General features: G+C 37.0%; 1 protein-coding gene and 1 long non-coding RNA gene across 32 annotated transcripts in view; one reads left to right on the top strand and one right to left on the bottom strand.

Moving 5' to 3' along the window:
• Mbnl1 (muscleblind like splicing regulator 1) overlaps window positions 1-23,492 on the bottom strand; it is a 169,881-nt gene that overhangs the window by 91,969 nt on the left and 54,420 nt on the right. The window lies entirely within an intron of this gene.
• Window positions 640-22,139, top strand: LOC116092936. Its single transcript, XR_004119564.1, has 3 exons — window positions 640-649; window positions 1,057-1,115; window positions 22,032-22,139. It is a non-coding gene; the product is annotated as an uncharacterized LOC116092936 (long non-coding RNA).

The raw sequence follows: 23,492 nt of genomic DNA, 5'->3' as shown, positions 1-23,492 counted from the left end.
AGGTGAATGCTAGATGTAAGAAGTGTCGCCTAATGTCATAATCCTGGAAAAGCAGGAAAAGTGTCGACTTTGGAATGCATCTGTAACACTGCTGTAGACTCTTGAAAACTGAGTACTAGAGCTCTTCAGAGAGGGGGTAATAAATACCATGTCTAGCCAGAACTGTGGTGGGAGGAGGACCTGCTAAGGCCCACTCCCTTTCAAAAACATACGAATATGAAAAACTCTACACAAATGAACAGATTTCTCTCACATGTTTTATGGCTGTCAGATGTTAGGATGTCAAGAACGTATCTAGTTGTCACATTTTTCAAAATAGACCATATCTTTGGTGGCCCCGCAGGACTAAAGCATTGTTACCGGCAGTGCCTGCTCTACAGGAAAACCACCATTGCACAGTCACACTTGTACACATTCCCAGCTCAGCCCATGGATTTCATTAAATGCCAGGCTGAGGCCGTAATTATGGGTTCGGACAGAGCTTAAGAAATTCAAGGGCCATCCCATGAGATATGAGCTGAAACCAACCAACGCTGACCAAGGGCTTCCCTGAATATCCAACAGCTGAAATGACCTTCCTTGAATGAGCTGCTGCGTGCACACGACTATCTATCAGACCAGTTCAAACCATGCGGACAGGTCCCTAATGGTAAGGCAAACATAACACGGAAGGCAACCTAGTTCTTTCACTGGCTGAAAGCCTAACTCAGGCTATTGTGGACTAGCTACTGCTTGTTTTAGGTAAATTACGGAGGAGAGTCTATGAAAACTTTATGAGTATATTCTTTTGATGAACTTTCCCTCAGTTACAATTTAGCCATAAGTTTTAAGAAGTACAGCCACTGGGCAGCATTTACCAACAACTTATTTGGGTGCCTATGTGGACTCCCTTCAAATGACATAACATGTAAGAGTTTATTTATTCTCAGTTATTTCTAAAATAAAAATAAAAGCAGGTGGACAGTTCTCTGCAGTGACCCTGGATAGTAGAGTTGATATCACATAAAATAAGGTTGATTTATTCACCAGCTAATAACATTTTTCAATCTGTTCCAGCCTCTACTTGGAACACTGGAATTAACATATGCTAAAGAGTATATTCTTCCATCATATCGGTAAGGGAAATAAAGTAACCACTTGGATTTTTTGGGGGGTAAGACAGTTTAAAGGATTTATTTGTAAGACACATCTCATGATGAGGCCCAGGTTGACATGGAACTTTTGAGATTCATATCCAACCTCCTGAACAAATGATATCTTGGCATTAGTGAGTGACAATTAGGAGAACCCATTAGTTATTTAGGCTGTCTTACAAGCATATATAAATTATGTTTTTCAGCGTATCCAGAACTTGTTCAGTCTGTCATATAGTTATTTCTTGCTAATGCTAGGGGCAGTGGAAGGGTTAAGATTCAAGCCCACATACCTAGTCATGGAAATATTTCACTCACCAAAATAAGAAGGGAAAAAAAAGAGAGAGAGAAAAAGAAAAGCCAGTGTCTGTGTATAAATAAGCTCAGCAGCTCTTATATCCATGAGCTATTACTAGGCCTATTCCTGCTACTCAATTCCTTCATAGCCTTCATATGAAAACAAATGTATTAAGAACAATTATAGCAAGCGAAGGGCACACAAGTGATGAGGTTTTTATACATTTCCATAGTGGCAAAGATCACCCCACATTTAATAGGGAGCTAGCTGTGTGGGCACTGGAAACTGGGCAGTAAGAATGTCTAACCGTGCCACATAGACCCCTGAGTCATAATTTTATTCTTTAAATAAAACTGGCTAAATAAAATCCTCAAGTGACTCAGGATGACTTACTGTGTCCACACCAGGAAAAGGGAAGACATTCTGTGTATGAGATAGCATTTGTCTGTACACTTTAGAAAATAAACATTTCCCTTTCTATTATGTATGGGGCAAGGGAGACAGGAAGAGTTGGGTTTTTTGAGTGTACTTTCAGTATTTGCATTACCTGGTTATTTTCTTAGAGGTTAGAATTTACCTAAGCAAATTTTGGGCACATGAACAATAGAAGCATTGTAACTGATAAAAAAAAAAGGCAGCAAATCAGAATGGAGTACCACATTTTCCAGCTCCCTGAGTACAATGATACAAAATTAGATATTCCATATTGCTATGCAGAATAAAATGAAATCTAAGGTCTCTAAATTAAGCAAATTTTCTATCTGATTTGAATATGCATCACTTGTTCTTACTTTTAACTGAAAAAGGTATGTTTTCCCAAATAGAGCAAATTGTGTCCTGGTATCCAATTTAAAAATATTTGACATAATCTATAAGAATTACTAAGAGATGAACAAGTTTAAATCATATGTCTATTAAATATTGACATATATGTAATACAACAAATTACCTCACCAAGTAGTATAAGGAAGAGTGTCCCTGCTTATACGCACCTTCCTTGTAAGCTAGAAATATATCATGTAAGCAAGTTGGGCCATAATTGGCTAAGGAGTATACTAATAAAATAAATAGCATGTCGTATTACTCCATCCAGATCCATCTATTATTGTTGCCTGTTTTTGAGCCAGGCATCTTATTATTCACATCTGACAAGTGAGGAGACTCAACAAAATCAGTTTCTGGAATATGCCTATTCCTTTTACTATGAATGGAAAATTAACAGAACCTCACTAAAATGCATAAACACAGAGTTAACTTTCTGGTTTCCAGTTACAGAGTAGCTTTTTATAAAACATACAGGTAATGACTACTAGTACTTTTATAAGCTCACAGAAGTAACTATTGGAATATTTGGATATCTATACTTGTTAAGTTGTGGATAAATGTTCTCTATAAGCACAAGTTATTTCAAAGAGCACACACAAACAAGGCACCCAGAGCACTTCTATCTACATGAACTATATATGTGAATGGAGCCTCAGCTTGTGTGAAGGGCAAGCCAGGCTTTCTTTCTCCTGACAGCCTACCTAGCAGCCTGAGCTAAGCAGCTCAACTCTGCTGAAGACCACTACCACCTGCTGTTTCTTGTAAGCTTCTTTAAATTCAAGCCTAACATCTTTCCACTTTTAATCGAGTCACTACTTTTGAAAACTTCATATCTGGGCCTTTGGAGTTGGGGCAGTACCTGTTTTTGCCAGTATGGCTCCCAAGGGGTTTGCATCTGCAATATTAGACAACACCCTGCTTGAGCTACTCTTCTCCTTGCCCCACCCCCACTACTTTTCTGTCGGTCTAGAAGTGACTAATCTTCCTGTTGTTGTAGTCTGTCAGTTCTTCTCCTGGTATTTTTCTGTGTTGTGTAACATTTACTTTTGCCAGTTGTTTTTGGAACTCCTGTCTCTTTGGGACTAGCCTTCCACTTTCAACAGTTTGAAACTGTCATTACTTATGACTTGCTGAACTTTGTCATCAACCTGTATACTATTCATATGAAAATATTTCCTCCAGGCAAACTTCAACTATTATTTGAAGGACATAAATATCTATTTGTAGACCTTAAAGTTAAATTCAGCTGCTCCTTGGTGCTACCAGAGACCACACCTGGCTTTCTGTGTTTTCCCTCTTTTAAACTGTCTAGAAAGGGCAACCCAGCAAAGGATACAAATACCACCTGACTTAAAATATCTCTTCCAGGCCTGGAGAGGTAGCTCAGGGGCTAAGAGCACTGACTGCTCTTCTGAAGGTTGTGAGTTCAAATCCCAGCAACCACATGATGGCTCACAACCATCCATAATGAGATCTAATACTCTCTTCTGGGGTGTCTGAAGACAGCTACAGTGTACTGACATATAGTAAATAAATAAATCTTAAAAAATAAAATAAAAAAGTAAAATATCTCTTCACAATATTTCTCTGTAATATCATAAACATGTCTACATACGATTAAAAAAAATCAATGTGATGCTTCTATCTTGTCTTCATTCCTATTGCAAAATAAATTTTATGCCAAGAAATTACTTTCTATTTTAACCTTAAGTAATTATAACGGCTAGATTATACTACCTAAACATATGTAAACAAACTATTTCTAGGTTATAGAAGTCATCAAGAATGTTATCACTGTTTAATACATGCTAAAATCAACAGAACAATTACAGCCCCGGGGCTGCTCAGAGGGCCGGGCTGGTAAAAGTGCTTGTCTAACAAGCCTAGTGCCAGAATTTGCCGGTGTCTAGTCTACCGAACAGTGGGGAAGAGAGCTGACCCTACAAACTAGCTCTCTAATAGGCACAAGCACACCTTGGTATAAGCAACCACACATGCATCACCTAAAGCAATAATAATAAATGAAGTAAGTTCTTAGACAACTACATTTCTAACAAAACAGAATCATAAATGGTAATCCCAGATTTCCATATCCCACTACATGTTTACTATACAACAATTATCTTAAGAACCCCAAACTTCTCCTTATATGTACAAAATACACATTATAAGAGATAACAAAAACACTAACATTTCTTCAGTATTTCCTAAAGCTAGAAGTCAGCTGAAGCTCAGCTATTACTGCATGGAAGCCTCATAGGCTCTGCCCATTTGCATTAGTCTGAGGGGAATTTACAGTACTGTTGACTCTAATTCTACTTCTTCAAAATTATTAGTTGAAATGAAACTTCCTTTACTGTAACATGTTAGGCCCAAAATAGTCATTTCTGTTTCTCTGGGCCAGTGGGAGTTACTCATCCTCCAGTTCTCTGACTGTCATGATATTAGATTATAAAGCCAAGGAATTTGAAGTCAGCTAAAAATGCTGTAAGTTTAAATATATATGACACCAAATATTAGAATAAGGAAAACTATATTTACATACAGATATGTTTTTGCATGTGTCTTATGTTTTTCATTTGCATCATGAACACAAAACAAACCCAAATGGAGTCAAATCCTAAGGAACACATCTATGCTAAACAGAAATGAAATGTCAGAGCACTCCTGATACCATGGAAATGTAATGTTATCAAAAATATATTATCATTAAAAGGAAGCAATTCAAAGATTTTTCCCAAAAGAAAAGTCTTAAAATGTATTAGAATAATTGGATGGGGCCTAGACTCCAGCTGGCTAGCATAAGGTCAAAGCCTGATCCTCCAGCTCTAGGTTCTGAGTGCCTGGGATGCGAGGCCTGAGAGCTTCTGCTGCCTCATTTCAGGCTCCAGGGCTGTGGTCCAGGCCCGTGGTTAGCAGGATAGCCCATTACTCAATAAGAAACATTATAACCTAGAGTAATTTGAAGATATGTGTAAATTTGTTTAGACCTTATATTAGACTTAAAAGTTAGTAAAATTCATGCATATTCCCAATGGAATACAAATTACAATTCATAGTGCCTTATCATAAAACTAAAGGAAAGTACTTGTTTAGAAATTTTCTAGTAATAATATAGGAGGCACTGCATAATCAAAAGTTATCCCACAGCAATCCTTAAAAAATATCATTGTTCTAGAGCATGATCAACAATGAAGTAAAAACACTGGGTCCAGCCAACCCACGGTCCTGACCCAAGAGTCAAGAAGAAATGACAGATTTCAGCGTCCTCAGTGGCGATAATTGAAGTTACACCTTTTGCTATAATAAAATCACAGGACTCTGTAAGAAGGATTATCTCACAAAAGTAAATGGCATTAAAAGTAAATTCAACTTTGGATTCAATTTTTAGTATGCAAAAAGTAAAGAAAATATAAACACTATATAAAAGCAGTTAGTTGAATTTATAATTTTAGATACTTTATAGGACAGAGGCTTGAATTTTTTAGCAAAGGGAATAAGGGAAAAACAGGAAGCAAGAATTGTTATACTAGATACAGCATCCAAATGGAATGCTGTGTAAATCTCACACGTGCGCACGCACACGCACACACACACACACACACACACACACACACACACACACACACATGCACACACACTTTAACTGAATATGATACTGAAGAAAACCAACTAGTGATTAGCAAGGTAAAGTGGGACTGGCATGTTCTCCTTTTGGCGTATGGTAAATCTGTTGCTGACTTGTTACTAAATCTGGTTTTCAAAAGCCCACAGCTGATCTAACAGAATCCACTGTTCAACTGGAAGCTGAGAACAAATGTGATTCATTACACTGATACACTTATTACATTTATATGAAAAGATGCTTCTGAGCTTCATTAATTATCTGTTACATGCTACATTTTTTAAAGTCTCAATTGCATTACCCCAAAATTTTTATGGGGTCAATTTCATTATTGATTTATACTTTTACTGCTTATAAATAGTAAACTAAAGGTCATGTTTTCAGTATTCTGCATTAGGGAAAAAACTCACAAATGTGATTAAAGAGAAAAGTCAATCCATAATATTGCTGTCTAGTTTGTAAAATAATTCAGCCAATCTCATTAGTCAAATGAATGTATTTTTCAGTCCAACAGTACAGACTGAGAACAGAATATACATATATGATTTTTTTTATCATTGTACTACTCCAACTTACTTAAATATGTTAAATTAAAATACTTTTGGCATTTTATGTTCATGACTATTTTTATGCTTGGACATTGTCTTCCAAATCATTATTTCTTCATTTTTAACATAATATATTACCTAACTGTTGTGATGTGATTAACTGGTTTATTTTAATCTTAGGCATAGAGGAAAGATTAGATATGAGGTGAGAATTAACTTATTTTGATAGTGTTGCATACTTCACTCAGCTTTACACCCAACACAAGTCAAACAGTGTCTATTTGCAGCCTATTCTGTGCTAGTCACTTGGGTATGAAATTTTACAGGTGACTAAGGCATATCCTTTGCTTTTGTAAGTTCCCAGACAGGACTGAGTTAAAAACCTCAGAGTGATAGTGGGAGAATAAAAAGGTTTTCTGTGTCTCTCTTTTGTTAAATTTTATACAGTAAAATAACATAATAAAAATATCACTCCATTTTTAAATTACCAATATTGTTTTCAGGGCTGACCATTTGGTATTATATAACCAATTGGTACCTTCTCCCATGGGGTAGATTATTTTTTCTGCTCTCAGCAGACCTGAATATATCTACATACAAGTACTATTATACAGACTACATAGGTCATATTTCTGTATTTAGGAACACACATATACACAAAGACATATTAAGGACAATAAAAGAAAAAGAAGCCATGAGCTTACAAAGTGAGGGAGTACGTGAGCAGGTTTGGAGAACAGAAGAGGAAGGGGACAGCTTTATGACTATATCTCAAAAATAGTATTAAAATGTTTAAAATATTTCTAAAGTGTAGCAATACTACCTACATTGTCAAAAATGTGAATGAAGAAGCTGCAGATCAGGGCCTAAGAGGGTCTCTTAGGAAGAAACAGAGAGATCCAGATTTTTAAAGGAAAGAACAAAAATCCACAAGAATTTAAAAGTAGGGTTAACTGAATTCTCTGTTACAGTTAATACGATATCTTGCCAAAACATACAACTGCAGTCACACTACAAAGTGTCTCACAGCCTGAGGAAGAGTGGCATTCCAGGATCCACCACTGCACCTTGGCCTTTCATTTTCCAACTTTCAAGATTAGAGAAAAAATAAGACTGGTTCCATAATTAGCAACAACCGAAATCAATGTAATATGAAGGCCTAGTCCACACTCATCTCCTTTGAGCACCAAAAGAACAAAGATTGATTGTTCTGAGGTAGACAACTGCTGCACAGCAAGGGGAGATGGCTTAGAAAGCTGTATGTTCATAGAGTTTCAGTAAGATTTATCTCCTCTGATAATACGCACAGTAAGAAAGCAGGAAGCATGAACAACCAAGGAACAGCAAGACTTATTCTTAGGGAGATAAAAACTGTGAGGGCCCTTGAGAAGAGGCAGGAAGTGCCTAGCATATCACAGTGTTCTGGTGAGGATTGCAGTATCCCCAGCTACATAAATAATTATTCCACTCTAACCCTTAATAAGCCTCAAGTGCTAAATTTTTAATCCATCTTGATGATCCTTTTTCAAAGTGGATAACTATAGTCGCTCCAGAATCAGATGCTTAAGTGCAGAAGTGCTGGCACTGATACTCATCCAGATTTTTTCTCTAGAAACTTGCATGACATTCACAGCATGGCTTCTCTTACCACACCTCTCTTAAGGGCAGAGAGCAGGTTAATCATAGGAGCAAGGAAGCACCAGCAGGGTCTGAACACATTCTATGTCTTTGGGTTCTTTCTTCAACTTTAAATTTAAAAAGAAAAACTGAAATGATAAAATGTCTGGACTTAGAAGATAGAACTTTTTATACAATTACAATATGTAGAATTTTATGCATAGCATAGACATATGAATCTCTGTAAGGAATTATATCCCCCTTTTAGTATGATTTATTCTGTATTAAAGGCAACAGTAATATAATTGTAGTCTGGATTCTAGATGTTATTCCCATAATGCAACAAAACCATTAAAGATGTTCACAATATTCTCAACATAAGAGCAAAGGAAAGTGAACCCTGATAATGTACAGCTGTCAGAGGCTAAACATCATTCTGTATGAAAGCCCCAAAGTTTCTCCAACAACACATTCATGAGCAGGTGCTAATATTCTTACCCAAATAACTGAATCATGCCACTAAAGGGAGCAATGTATCACTCCAGAGACATGAGGTGTGCAGACAGCCAAAGTGATAGGACCCTACAAGCGCCAGTCAATGCAAGATAACATAAACAATAGCATGCACCCCCCCAAATGGGAGCCTGATCCAGCAATTCTCTCACAGAATAAAAAGGATCCTCTACTCTGCTAGAACCAGTCAGAGGTGCATGAAACCTTGCAGAAAACTACATATGTATGCTATGGGAGAACCCCCCTCCCCCGAACAGGAGAGGAGATCCTTAGAAAAGAGATCGACAACTGCAGAACAATGATTTCCCTAAAACTGAATTTAAAATCACTCATGATCAGCTAAAAAGTATTGGCCATGATTAGGAAAGAATATTGCTTTCAATTCAATGAATATCAAGGATATTCCAGAAACCACATATACAAAGGTTATTAAGGGAAGTTTGGTAAGCTTCAAGGCTTAAGAGCTTATGAGGAAAAATAGGCAGATTGACTCTAAAATTCAACACAATATAGCCTACTCTTTAATACATAATATCTAAGGAATGTAGAAGAAAGAAATATCTACTTTATAAAGGATTCTCAATGTAGGGGCTTTCTGAGGAAGTTATTCAAGTAGGTTACAGTTCTAGGAGTTTGATAAAAATCAAAATAGCATTCTTTAAGCATCTACTGGACATGTAGAATTCAACGTTCTAGATACCACAGCTGATATTAAAAACTTACAATGTGCACATGCATAGATAGTGATACATAGATAGGTAGATAGATATATAGATACATAGACACATAGATATATAGATGGAGAGACAGACAAATATGTATGTATCTATATGTATACATACATTTGTTTGGAGAATTTGTTGTTCAAGAAAAAACATTGTATGAATTGTGATGCTACCAAGGCATTAGATTATTTTAAAAAATGCTCAGCTTGACCCGACCTCAGAGTGAATTTGGGCTGTAGGTGTGGATGATGCTATTCTCATAAAATGAAGACAGTATCATCAGATTTTTTATTTGACTTGGCAAGTACCTGTCTTTCGAGGTCCTGGTGACCTTGACAGCTTTATGAACATAATTCAGCCCATCCCTTTCTACTCCTTGTTATGGTAATATATAAAGTGGGTGTATCACATGGACTCTTAAGCCTCTTCTAATTATACTGGCAGCAGTCTGTGGTTCACTTGAGTTTAGTGCTGAAAGTGGCAAAGGAAAAACTCACCTCTAGACACTAAGCAAAACCCTTAAAAATCACATGAATAATCTAAGTGCAAAGAATAGCAAAGTTAAAACAGAAACCAGAAAAGCTTAGATTCTTCTCTACCACCTAGGTTTTCAGGCTTAAGGTGTTTTGTTTTTGTTTTTGTTTTTCACACTTTAACTATTTGAACATCTGACTACTCAATGACTTGTTTCTATGAGTTACTCTAATAAGGGCTTCATGCAGCCAGCGAAATCTACTTTTCCTTCTACATTACTCCAAAAATGTTACAAGTCTCTTCTCTAGTAAAATAAAAATAGGGTAGGCTATATAAGACATTTTACACCCTGGCCCTATACAGAAAAACACAATAATTACAAAAAGCTAACAAGCTTTTATAATTTGATAGCTTGCTGCAATCTGTGTATTTTCTATGAGTTTGTATTGATTTTTTTGCTATTCCTCAAATTGGCTTAATAGCAGGTCACAGCTTAGAATTGAGATTGCAGCTTTTCCTTTCACAGACCGAAGCAGTAATGATCAACCTGGGGTCTAAATCCATCAAGCTCACACTAAGCAATAGTATAGGTGAATAGCCTCTGCTGGACAATGCATCTTTCCAACTACTGAGAATAAGATCTGTAAACCCATAAGCAAATGATGTTCCATCAATCAAGACCTATTTTAATTCAAATGGAGTATTGAACCAGCCAGTGGAAGAAATGTACAATTACTTTATACAGCTAAAACACTTTATCTTTCTGCTTATGCTGTTATGGTTTTATTTATGTTACTAGAATGTAACACACACTTCATAAAATAAAATCTCCATAGTTCCAACATGACAACCCAACTAAAACTGGTAATGAATAGTATTACAGAAGTACCTACGGGGTTTCATGACCTAGTCATCAATTTTAAATGCATTAAACAGGATACTTTCCGGAATGTTTTCAAGGTAAATACATTTTACTGTTAAAATTGAGCTCAAAGTGTATGTAGTTTCAGACTTGTCTTTTTACCCCCATGCTAATCTGCTTTTCTACGGAACAGTTACTAAGAGAAGTACTTTTTCAACTCATTATAAACATGACTTCCTTGGAAGGTGACTCTCCAAGGCATCTGGAAGTTGTCTGGCCCACATCTCCCTCCCTTTAGGACACACTATCACAATTCTACTGCTAACATTCCTATAAGAGCGACTGAAGTCAATATTTAAGATGCATTCCAAAATTTGGTCACATTTTCAAAATTTATACAGTTGTCAAACAAGTCAGGGGCACCAAAAGGCTATGGGTCATAATGCCCTGGTACGTGTTACTATTAGGCAAGTGTTCTGCTTCAGTTCAACCAAAGCAAATTAATTTTTAAAACATCAAAGAAAACTGAGACCATAATGTCACTTAGGATTAACAAAGCATGCCTTTATTCAGAGAGAGCAAACGAGAGGGAGTGTAAGCATAACCATATGCACATTTACTACCGATTTTATCTAGAGAAACTTGGCTTCTGAACATGTTTCTTTAACATTGGTTTGCCTCATACCTTGGAGCTAATGGGATGAAAAAACTTTTTCCTGAATTAGGGCCAAGTGAGTTGTTAGAATAAAAAGGTAATATTCATTAACAGACAAGAGCGACCATAGTGACAGTCTAAGATAGCATAGATAGATAGATAGATAGATAGATAGATAGATAGATAGATAGATAGATAGATAGATAGGTAGAGATAGAGATATTGATATATGTATGTATGTATGAATAAGTCTGGAAGCTATAGAGACGGCTCAGTCAAGGGAAATAGGTGTCTGTGTGTCTATATTTCAGGAGACATAGATGAGCAATCTGGGATGTGTCTGCTAGATGTGTAAACCAATTCAGAAACTTCTAGGTTCGGCAACAGACCATCCCTCAGTAAATAAACTGGAGAACAACTGAGTGATATACTAGATATAAAGCTGGCCTCCATATGTGTGGGTTTGCACAATGTGCATGTACACCTGCACAAACAAGCAGACACACACACACGCACACACACACACACACACACAAAGTTTGGAAAACCAGTTTACCAATATCAAAGAAAATAAGTAAATATTAGCCCTACCTGTTTCATTTTATAAAAAAATATGAAGCAGGAAACAATCCAGTAAGTAAATAAAATATCTCATCTGATCCCTAACTTAATCCTTAGCTTAGTTTTCTATTTCTACTACACCCCAAACATCAACACACGTGTGCAGTTCAGTTTCCTTCCTGTTATAGATCCTATAATACAGTTTTATCATGAAACCACTCTGAAAGACAAGTGAGATTTTCTCAAGAAAATGCTAAGCATTTTGTGGTGCTTAGACCATTAATTATTATAAGAAACGTGGAAGTGAAATTGTAAATCCTAGACATCTGCTAAGTAACTTCAAATTGATTACGTAATTCCTGGCAAGTCTGATTTTGCCACTCTGAGCAGCTACCAGAGAGTTGAAAATAAATTTTATTTTTCCTGCCCTCAGAGGCACTCCTCTGCTTTTTTTTTTCTAATAGTCTCTCTATGCGCCAAATACCCCAAATAGCTTATTCAATTAAAGGTATACAAACAAACCCACTGAACACATATTTGAAGCTCCTTTTACATCAAATAATAAAGCCAACTCATTGCCACACACAAAGTCAACACTCCAGCATGGGCAATAACCAATAATAGTCTTACCAAGAAGGCAGTGTACACCTTATACTTAGGGTGTCACTGTAACTTTTACTTACAAGGCTGTCCCCTTGCTTACAAAAAAATAAAAATAAAAGCATTTATTCTTCTCTTACCCAAGTCACACCTTAAACCTATGAGTTTAGGTTAATATCTTTGGATATCATGGGTTATATTAATACCTAGCACTGCTTTCCTGTCAATTACAAGTACAAAAGAAAAAAAATAAGGTTGGAACAATCAGAATAGCTGGGTATTAATTTTAGACCATTAAGGATGGAATGTAAACAGATCTAAGGTTTATACTCTACATTATCAGAAACCCTTTGGAATATAATGAAACCCTAAATGAATCTATAGTTTGATATATACACATTAAACAGAGCAAATGAAGAAGATAATAAAATACAAAAAGGAAGACTTGAAATTGATGCTGTTTTGTGCAGGAACTTTAATAAATATATACTTTACATTAACAATTATGGATTCTAGAGAGATGACTTAATGGTTAAGAGCCTATCCCACTGTTTTAAAGGAACCAAGCTGTGCATCTAGCACCTACACTGCAAGGCTCATGGTCATCTGAACTCTGAAAATCTAATACCTCTGGACACCTATATTCACACATGCATATACCCAAATGCATAAACACACACACACACATATGCAATCAAAAATAAAATCTTTTAAACACATGAGTCATTTAGAATGAAATTCATATTTCATCCTATTTAAAATGTAAAATATGAATTATTATAGAACAGCACAGAACTAAAGAGGCATTCATATTAAACAGGATTAAAGTCAGAACAGATGACTATAACTATTTTCCATTCATAGATAACTACATTTATTAAGTGGATTTTAGGAACAGATAAAATGTATTGTACTAGTACTGCCTCGTTAGTGTGGAGTCGTGCACATGCTCAGTTTGGGGATTGTTTTCTGTTAAGGAAGGGTAAGTAAATAAGCTACTGTGTAGCAGTGTACATTTACACCTATGTCAGAGAGTACATTTTAGATATCACAATAAGCAATACACAGTAACCTACCTACAGTATAGTATGCAAAACAGTCACATTTATTCTAACCTAAGGCAAGACTTCTCATACAAAGGGAAATGATAATTTGGACTGACTACCAACATTCAGACCAGAGCAAAATGAATGCCTCTGGTGTACAGAATATCCATATATTTAGTGATGTATATATTTCATTGAATCCTCTTGACACATTAGATTCATGTTATAAATGAAAACAAAAATAGAATGAGACAATAAAGAGTCTGAAGTCACAGGAACTCCTCTGCAATAAATGCCCTGGCTGGATCTATTGTCTTATCTATTTACAAGGCCTTGTCTGTGCCATAGAAAGGGAGTTTTGGCCAGGCAGTGGTGGTGCACAACTTTAATCCCAGAACTTGGGAGGCAGAGACAAGCAGATTTCTGAGTTCGAGACCAGCCTGGTCTACAGAGTGAGTTCTAGGACAGCCAGGGCTACACATGAAGCCCTGTCTCAAGAAAACCAAAACTGATAAAAAATAAAAAAATAATAAAAGAAGAAAGTAGGTTTTGTTGTTTCTAACTTACATTACGCCTGGTATATGGATTTGGGTGAGCATTATGAGGATACAAATTTGACTAGGATTCCAGAGGCAGCAGAAGCGTCTAAGTGTGGACCACTGGTGGCCACTTTATCATCGCTCTTGGCATCAATATTTATTTGCAGTAATAGAGTTTTCAGAAAAAAATTCATTCCAAGAAAAACAGAATGAAGTCCAAACTAGACACTCAGGAAACACCAAAGGGAACAAGACAAGCAAAACTCAATCTACAGCAAATTAATAAAGGAAACAGACAAGCCAGAAAAATGAAATTTAAGGACAAAGAACACTACACACTTTTCCCTGTAATCTAAGGAGCTCTAGAGAAAAGTCAGTTTGGCATATCAGAATTCACAAACCTGTGCAGCTTTCCATCTCATACAGTAACATTTCTAAATGGCTATTTGCTGAAACTGGCTAACAGAAATGAGCTGCTGATCCTCTGGGGCAATGGCTTGTCCCACCAGCTCGTACTGTGGAAATGAACTGCTCTGGGAAGATACACGTGTCATCATACTGTTCACCAAGAGCACTAATAATTGATCAATATCTCCTCAATATGAGGTCAGGACAACACAGTGTTCATTAAATATCTAAGAAGCATAAGAATTTATTTCATATTCTGAAACCCAACATTTTTAGCACAACATACTCTTTATTTCACATCTTGTATGAAAATGGAATCAATTCTTTTATTAATGGTCATTTTTATTACATTTAATGTGGTACAAAAATCTTAAAGAAATATATATATAGTTTTAAAATAAATAATAAAATTACTTGTATTACATGAAATTACTTTGGCACAGTTAGTATAGTGAGTAAATATTAAAGATATACAAAGAATAAAATCTTTAGTCATAGATAATTTCTAACATATCCTATTAGAGTCATAAATACATAAATATAACATGGCAGGAAGATGTTTCAGGAAACAAAGATTTCAGTTGTTTCATCTAAATTATATTATCACATTAGGATATATGGAAGATTTAACAAAGGTTTTGAAGTACATATTTTGCTTCCAATATTATAATTCCTAGGAAAACTACAAAATAAGATGAACCTGCAGCCTCATACAAAATGATATCAACAGCTGCATGGACTTACAGATCAGTGAATAAAAAGAGATACTCCATTTTAACCCAAAGATATAAGGACAGTGACTAACTGAGAGACCTCCTTATCGAATGCCCTTTTCATATCACTGCCAGGCTGGAACTCCGGTGTGTCTCTTCTTCATTTTTCTAGAAAAAACTGTTTTCTGATTTCCTACCGCCTTTGTTCTCTGAAAGGTGTGAAACTATGCAGATGTAACCTGACCAGAGATCTATACTTGTGTTGTCCAAAAGTCAACGTGACTCAAGTTTATGTCACAGAATGACAGACTGTGATGATGAGCTTAGCTATCACTCCTGCCATATTGAAGTCAGCAGTGACCATTCTAATAAAAATGTGCTGATTATTCGGCTTCTCCTATACAGAATGTTTCCGGTGTTTCTGAACAAAATCAGAATAAAAATCAAATTGTTATTATTTTATGATCTTATAATAGCCACTTGTCTATCAACAACCAAAGAGGCCAAATTTTGTGTGTTTAACCCTTCCATCAAGATGTCACAAATATCTAGTACAGCAAGTGAAGAGTCAAAAGTGCAGCATCTGTTGCTGCATGTAGAACGTGTGAGCAGCAGGTATTTGGGGTTAGACCTGGTGACCATGCAGATGGGCCAAAGTGCCAAACTCCACCTTGAGGCCTTTACACAGTGTCGCTCACTGAACCACCAGTTTGCCTTTCTACCTAACTTGGCTGCCAGCTGGCTTCTAGGATCTACATTTCTGTCCCCCAGTATGGCATTTGGATTCTGGTCTTCACACTCCTACAGCTAGTGTTGTGACCCACTGAAGTCCACCCCCGGACCCTCTAGTTCTTAAAATAGATATTTCTCATGAAAATCTCTTCTCTATCATTATTCATCCTTGGCAGGAATGACAGAAGACAGTAGCTACTAATAAAGTCACTAAGACCATTCCGCATTTATTGCTCTGCCTCTTGAAGCCTTTGTATTCAATAGTGTATTATTAACCTAATCTTCAATCATAGATTTCAAATATTACAGGAGCTGTTTAAATAGATCCCACTGTAAAACTGTTTGTAATATTAAAATGACTTTTCTTAAATATGAATAATGATTTATAGCTCATCAGAGGCTAGGCTAAAGGGTTATTTGGGGGATTTTGTTTATTCTAGTTTTGAGATTTGGTGGTATTTGGAGATTTGCTTATTTTGATTGTTACATGTAAATACATTTGAGTTCTTTCAAGGACATTTCCTTTCGTTTTTTAACTCTGCTAAAATTCATGGGAAGCAATGTCTAGTAATAAAATGTCTAGTTCTTCAGAGAAAAAAATCCAATAAATAAGACTATGGTGATAATCTTCTCTCATGGCTAGACTTAGATTTCATTAGTCATCACATGGCCATGGAGAAGCAGACAATGTGGGGATACTGCATTCGAAACACAAATCTTTCTTAACGGGATTCTTCACTTAAAAATTAATTCTTTAAGTATTTCTTTCTTCATGGTTCTTCTTTCTCCATCTTTCTTTTGGGTTGCCTCCCCTTATGGAGAATAATCTTTTAAGAAACAACATCATCCATCAAGAAGGAATTTGGCTGATTTTCTCCAATATCTTTCTAGGCTGAAACTGATGGATATAAGAGCTTACTCGATAGGGACATGCTACTAAACTTGTATTCAGTCTAAGAACGATTTTAGAATATTAGATGAGCAATGATTTCTGAAAGCAAATTATTCTCTGAATGCAGTAACATGGCAAGAATGAATTACAGATGTAATTTATCCATCACAAGCGATCCTAAACACTAATTATGTCCGTATCTGTAGAGAAATTGAAAATGATAGAAAAATTCCCCAGCTTTGCTAACTTAAATTTTCCATGTTTTATTTTGTGTAATTTACTGTCAACCATTAACTGCAGATGCTTCCTGCCTCAAGTACGAACAGCCTGGACCTAGATATCAGTGAATCTAAGTCTGTACTGGAAGCAGAGAGATAACTCTAAAAGCATACCAGACTCCTATGGCCTTTGAAGCAACAAGGTTTGGGGACCTAATGATAGTCAAGACTCAAACTCATACTGACACAAAATATAACATATGCATCAATAGATAAACTCAGATAGATGCAGTATTCTTCTAGCCGTGGACCTGAGAACTCAGGTTAAAATGGAGTTTCCCTATGAGCAAGGTCATCCAAGACATAGGCCTAAGCCTGAGACTTTTTTTTTTTTTGGGGGGGGGGGTGCTTCGAGACAGGGTTTCTCTGTATAGCTCTGGCTGTCCTGGAACTCACTCTGTAGACCAGGCTGGCCTCGAACTCAGAAATCCACCTGCCTCTGCCTCCCAAGTGCTGGGATTAAAGGTGTGCACCACCACCGCCCGGCTTAGCCTAAGACTTTTTACTTCTTTCTTTTTGGTACTCGCTGGTCTGTTCCCATTTGTGGTTTGAGTCAGTAGTTGTGAGGGAAAGTAAAGATATTTCTCTCCCCCTTCTCCAAATTGCTCTCACACTGACCTTCCCATTACCGTTTCGAGTTCTCTCCTAATCTGTACCTCATCCTATCCTAACACAGGTCCCCCCATAAACAGTCAGCACCCTGAAGACAGCATTTTTTCTCATCTGGTTTGCCAAAGTCCAAGGCAGAATATGCTCGTTATCCTCTTTAAGTTATTAAATCCTTATGCCTTCTCAGCTTCTAAACAGCTGTGCTCTTCACATCTGACCCCTTAACTATGACTGTTATAAAATGGCAAGAAAGAAAAACAAAATAAAATGATGAGCTTAACACTCTCAGTATTTCATCAGTACTACCTGTGATTAGCACTGAAAGCACCTTCATGGAGCTATAGCTCACCCCGACCAGCACTTCTTTGACAAGGAAGCCTTCCGACCCTGGAGGTGATGCCCACAAAACGTGTGCACTGCTGCCAACTCTGCTCTTGTAGACCTCCGCAGGAAACAAGCATAACCCAAATCTGGCTTGCAGAGGGTCCCAAGAATCCAGGAAAAGCCATTCTCTGACACTTCTCCCAGATAAATCTCCAAAGACCAAAACTGTTTCTTCTTGAAACGCTGATGATAGCAGTTAAAGTCTGTGATACCAACCATACTTAAAATTTGAATGGGGCTCACAGTGTGTTTGTGGAGTCTTCCTGGTTTAATTCTGCATAGCCAGGGTTTTAAAGCACAGCTCAAGAACCCTAAAGTTGCTTTGGCTTCTCAGAGTGGGCCTGATGCTTTAACTATGTTCTAAACAATGAAGACATTGAAGGCCATTTTTCTTCTCCCATTTTGATTTTATTTTTTATGCATGGGTATTTTGCCTACATGCATGTATAAGTACCACATGTATGGCTGGTAACCATGGTTTAGAAAAAGGCACAGAATTCTCTGGAACTGAAGTTACAGCTAGTTCTAAAACACTGTATGGGACCTCGAAACTAAACCTGGGTTCTCTGGAAGGGCAGCCAGTATTCTTAAGCACTGAGCTACCTCTTCAGGCCCTCTTTCTAGACATGGAGGCAGTTATCCAGCCGATGCATTGGCACTGTCAGAGGTAGTAAACTTAAACTCATTTTCTTATCTTTTAGGACAGACTCATAATCTTTGTGTCTAATTCTACAATCTTCCTGCTACCTTGGATTCCTTCTTGACCTACCTGTGAACTCAAAACATAATACAATTATATGTATTTACTACTGGCCCTATATGTTCAATGTGCCTTGAATCATCATTTACTTATGCTCAAGCACTGGTGTATGACTTCCTAGTTGATTCCTCAGCACATGGATATGTAAGTTCAAAAGCAGTGCTTGGAATGATGTGATTGAGTATGGAAACTGAAATCATGCTACTAAGTGTCAGGTCCACAGCTTACTAGTTGAGCCAGCTGAGCAGCACCTGGTTCCTCTGTACTTCTCTGTCTGTCAAATTTGATACTATCAGAGTTGCTGTATAGGCTAATGTTATCATAAAATGAAAACAATAATCAACACAGAGTGATTTAGTAACTATTTGATCATTTTATTCTAAAGAAGTGAAAAATATATTTGTGAAGGAAGTACAAATAAAAATTAGAGGAATAGCAAAATCTGATGCCATACAAAATCATATGAGCCCTGTACATCTCTGAGAATCATAAAGAAAGATGAGAGCCAACCGTTCCGGAACTGTACAGGTTGGTTAACTACTCCCTTAGTAAGGATTAAGGTCAGTTGTCAGGTGAAGTGGAGGGGGAAATGACATTGTGTTAGCAGGATGAGAAAAATATATGTGACAAGGACAAGGCCCAAAGATACCCTGAGGTTAGTCTGCCAGTAAAGGTGTAGTATAGAATAGGTTCTACAGCTTGGAAACTCTCACTAAACTCTCAAAGCACAGACCCATGTACTAAAAAAAAAGCTTTACTTCTAACAAATCAAGCATAAATCAAAATTTAAAATAATCAACAAATATTAATACCAGAAAAGAACTGATAAGTAGATGTGTATTTGGTAATAACTTAACACGAGATATGTTAGTTACAGAACTCTAGTTGGTTAGCATACTGTAAATGAGTGTTAAGTTACATGTTTACTCAAGTTAATACTGTTTAATGCTACCACTTCAGTTAACCTCACAAAAAAAATTACTGCTCTAATATACAATACACAATGAAGTATTCTCCACCCAGCCTTTCCAGTCACTTTTACTCGAGTTTCTACACACTAATCTCTATCAGCAGAACAGTCAAAGGTCATCTATTTAGTTACCCATTTCTACTGACTCTCAGAAATTCTGACCTCAGTAATAACATGGAAAATTATTCCCTTATCTAAGAGCGCAGAATGTGTGTCTGCTAAAGTTTAAAAGGGTGGAGTGGGGGTAATTTCCTCATTAGAACCTCTTTAAAGAAAATAAAAGGCTTTGTGTAGGCCTGGAGGGAAGCAGAGACATTGCTCAGCATGAAAGGTAAAGTATTGGCAAGGCTGATAACCTCAAACCCTCCACTAATCCTTAGCAAGGAGAACAACAGGATGGGCATCCCAATCTCAGGCCCTGGGTGTCCTTGGGGGCTGAGATCCCAATCTCAGGCCCTGGGTGTCCTTGTGGTCTGAGAAGCAATCTGGATTTTGAAGCTTGTGTGAACCTTGTTCAGCAGTACATTCACCCTGCACATCACAGAGACTTAGAGCCACTTAAACTTGAAGTGGTTTTAGATGTCCAACACACGGGTAAACTTTGAACCTGTTGACACTCCATGCTGCCTTGTGTTTAGATAGTTCTTTAGTTGGCCATGCTAACACAGGGAAGCAAAATTAAATGAGGGAAAAGGAGAAATATATTTAAATCTCAAAAAGAATGCAAAAAAAGCAAGAATCCAGACCTTAACAAGCTTTATGTCTTGAATTTTGTTTGCCTGACAGTTTAAAAACATTCACTCACTTAAAAGATTGTCTTTTGAAACCACAACCAAAAAACAAACAAACAAACAAACAAAAAGCAGAGTTGTGGAACCCAGTTGAAATGGAGACATCTACAAAACAGCTCTGCACCTAAAGCTCAGGGTACACTAAAGCAGAAGGGTTCGGAAGATTGCTAAGAGCCAGATCGGGGGGGTTTGCTGTGAGACTGTGTCCACTTGTAATGTCAGTAATCAATATGACTGCTTAAATATAAGCTGACCAAGGACAACAACAATCCCCATGCCAAAGTGAACAGAGCAAAGCAGAAATACCAGGGTGCCTCGACCCTACATAAAAAAACCACAGGCAACAGAGGAATGCTCAGAGTAGGAGAAACTGTCTTCCCTGAGAAAGCACACCAACTGGCTATCCAATACCAAAATGTTAGCCTTTAAAACATACACACAGATTACGTTATACAGACTGAGCAGATGGCACTTATGTATGTAAGGAAAAAATAAAAATATAAGTGTGTGTGTGCACATGTGTGTGTATGTGTGTGTGTGTGTGTACATGCTCACATACACAGGCATATCCATATATGCATGTAACAAGTAATGAAAACCAAGGCCATGGACTTGAAAGAATGCAAGAAGGAGTATATGGGAGGGTTTGGAGGGAGTAAATGAAAGGGAAAATAATAAATTGTTATAATCTAAAACTAAAAGAAAAATTAATAAAAGAACATATTTAAGAATAAGAATATGAACAGTATGTTTCTAACGCTATTATTAGTACTGCTATGTAACTACTGAGCATTTTGCTGTCAGAACCGATGATTTTGCCTCACAGTCACAGGAACAACTTCTCAAGAGTTGTGAACTTTCTGCTTATTGGTTACAGCAGGAACATGCAAGCCGTCCAGGCTACACTACAAGTCTTGCCTTATATATTAGTCCTTATCTGAAGACAGGAGTGTAGAAAAGACTCTGCTGTGTCAACTTGTTGCTAAAGGACACAGTCAGTACATGTGTGCACAAGTTTCAGAATACAAGAGGTGAAAAGCCTTCCACTGGAGCATCGTATGTGAGATGCCATCAGGAAAAGGCAACAGATGCTCATCAAAGTTACTGTGGGTGGGAACACTAAAATTTAGTTTATCCAGGACTTGCCGATCTCATGTTTCCCTTTACAGGATTATTAGTTAAAACTGATGAAAAGACAGTGATGAAAAGACCATGATGGTGCCTTTGCAAGAACAACAACAATACCAACCATTTCTTTGGGGGAAATAGTGGCAATCATGGAAGGTATTCTGAAATCAACTGCCATCACTTTGGGGGCACCTCATCAAGTCAGTCATGCCATGTAATCCAGATGTTAACCCCAGAGGTTTATTTCTACGGATGATATAGTGAACACTTGAGACTGTAATACGTTCAGCGTCACATAAAAATATATCCTGTCTACTCTGTTCCCACAAACTCGGAACTGTGAAGAAGAGATCGTGACTGAAGAGATCATGGCAACCAGATGACTGGAAATACCATATCTAAAACATGGCATCATTCTACTGGCAGCCTGCAGTGCTGGAGTCTTTGCTTTTAGTCTTTTTGCCCCCTCTTTTGGAGCACCATTCACAAGCCACAAGAGAAAAAAAAAATCTTCTTCAGAACAGAACAATGCATTTGATCAATTGTTCTGAGTGTCTGAAGTCCCGACTGCCCCCAGCCCTGTAAGTTATAAGCACATAAAGCAAGGGCTAGAATTTACTCTTAGACTACTATGAATTTAAACTACAAGTGCAAAACAAAAATTAAGTTAATAAAGTGCTTAAACACTATTTAATTTATACACTTGACCTATTACTCATCGTGTGTTTTCATTATTTGCATTTGGAAAGGCCTAACATACACATAGATTCCTACTCATAACAGTCCATTTTTGTAGCACATTTATTATGAACTCAGACAGTGTTATCTAATTTTTTCATTTAAAATTACAGTAATGTTACTGGTTTCTTTTAGATAAACCATTTTCTTCTGTTCAACTGTGTTCTCTCTCTCTATCTCTGGGTGTGTGTCAGAGAGAGAGAGAGAGAGAGAGAGAGAGAGAGAGAGAGAGAGAGAATTCTTCTCTTCTAACCAGAAGTCAGCCATAAACCTAAGTCACCTGGGAGCGCAGCCAAAGCCTGAAACAGCATGGCTGAAGGGTACAGCCATTTCACAGGGTCCTCTCTGAGAGTATTTGGTTTGCTTTCCTAACTTTCTAAAAATAGTAGATTACACAAGCTACTTCCATCTCATGGCTCAAGAACTCAAAAGAGGCTGGAACAGAAATAAAAAGTAATGCAGAAAGCACATTTCATTGAAGAAGTCAGGATATTATAAGTTTTGTAAATTCCTTCCATTTACTGAAACAATAGAGATGATGTGTTGGTTGCTAGCTGGCAAGACTCAGAATGCTCCCAAACTTCAGAACTTCAAGCATGAGTCATGCAGATACTTTAAGTGTTTTAAGATGCGTGCCGGATCTATTTTAGCCACAAAACTGAATACCATAGGACTACCTAAAAGGGAGAAGTACAACAAATACTTAACTGTACATCCAAACTCTGTTGACTGATTCTTAACAGTTATTTCACTAACATTTAAGGAGATATTGTCTGTGTATGAAGTGCTATCACAAGTAAATTCGTGTTGAATTTTCCCTCTACTCAAAAAAAGAAAAAAAAAATGTTTTGCCAAACTATAAAACTAAAAATTTCAGCCTTTCTTAGAAAAACAAAAGGATGAAGTTTGCTGTGATTAGCTAGTATAGTAAATTTATTTCACAGATACTTTTTAAAACTTAACATAATTCATTTGTTGTTGGATTTTTTTTCTTGTGGTTTTCTTTGTTTGTTTGTTCTAAAGTCCTTGATGCAGGGGTTGAATCTCGTTAGGGACACAGGGTGTCTG

This window comes from Mastomys coucha, unplaced genomic scaffold, assembly GCF_008632895.1.
Source record: "Mastomys coucha isolate ucsf_1 unplaced genomic scaffold, UCSF_Mcou_1 pScaffold16, whole genome shotgun sequence".
Classification (NCBI taxonomy): domain Eukaryota; kingdom Metazoa; phylum Chordata; class Mammalia; order Rodentia; family Muridae; genus Mastomys; species Mastomys coucha.
Note: the sequence above shows the minus strand (reverse complement) of the source record. Positions and strands in the feature narration are given on the sequence as shown.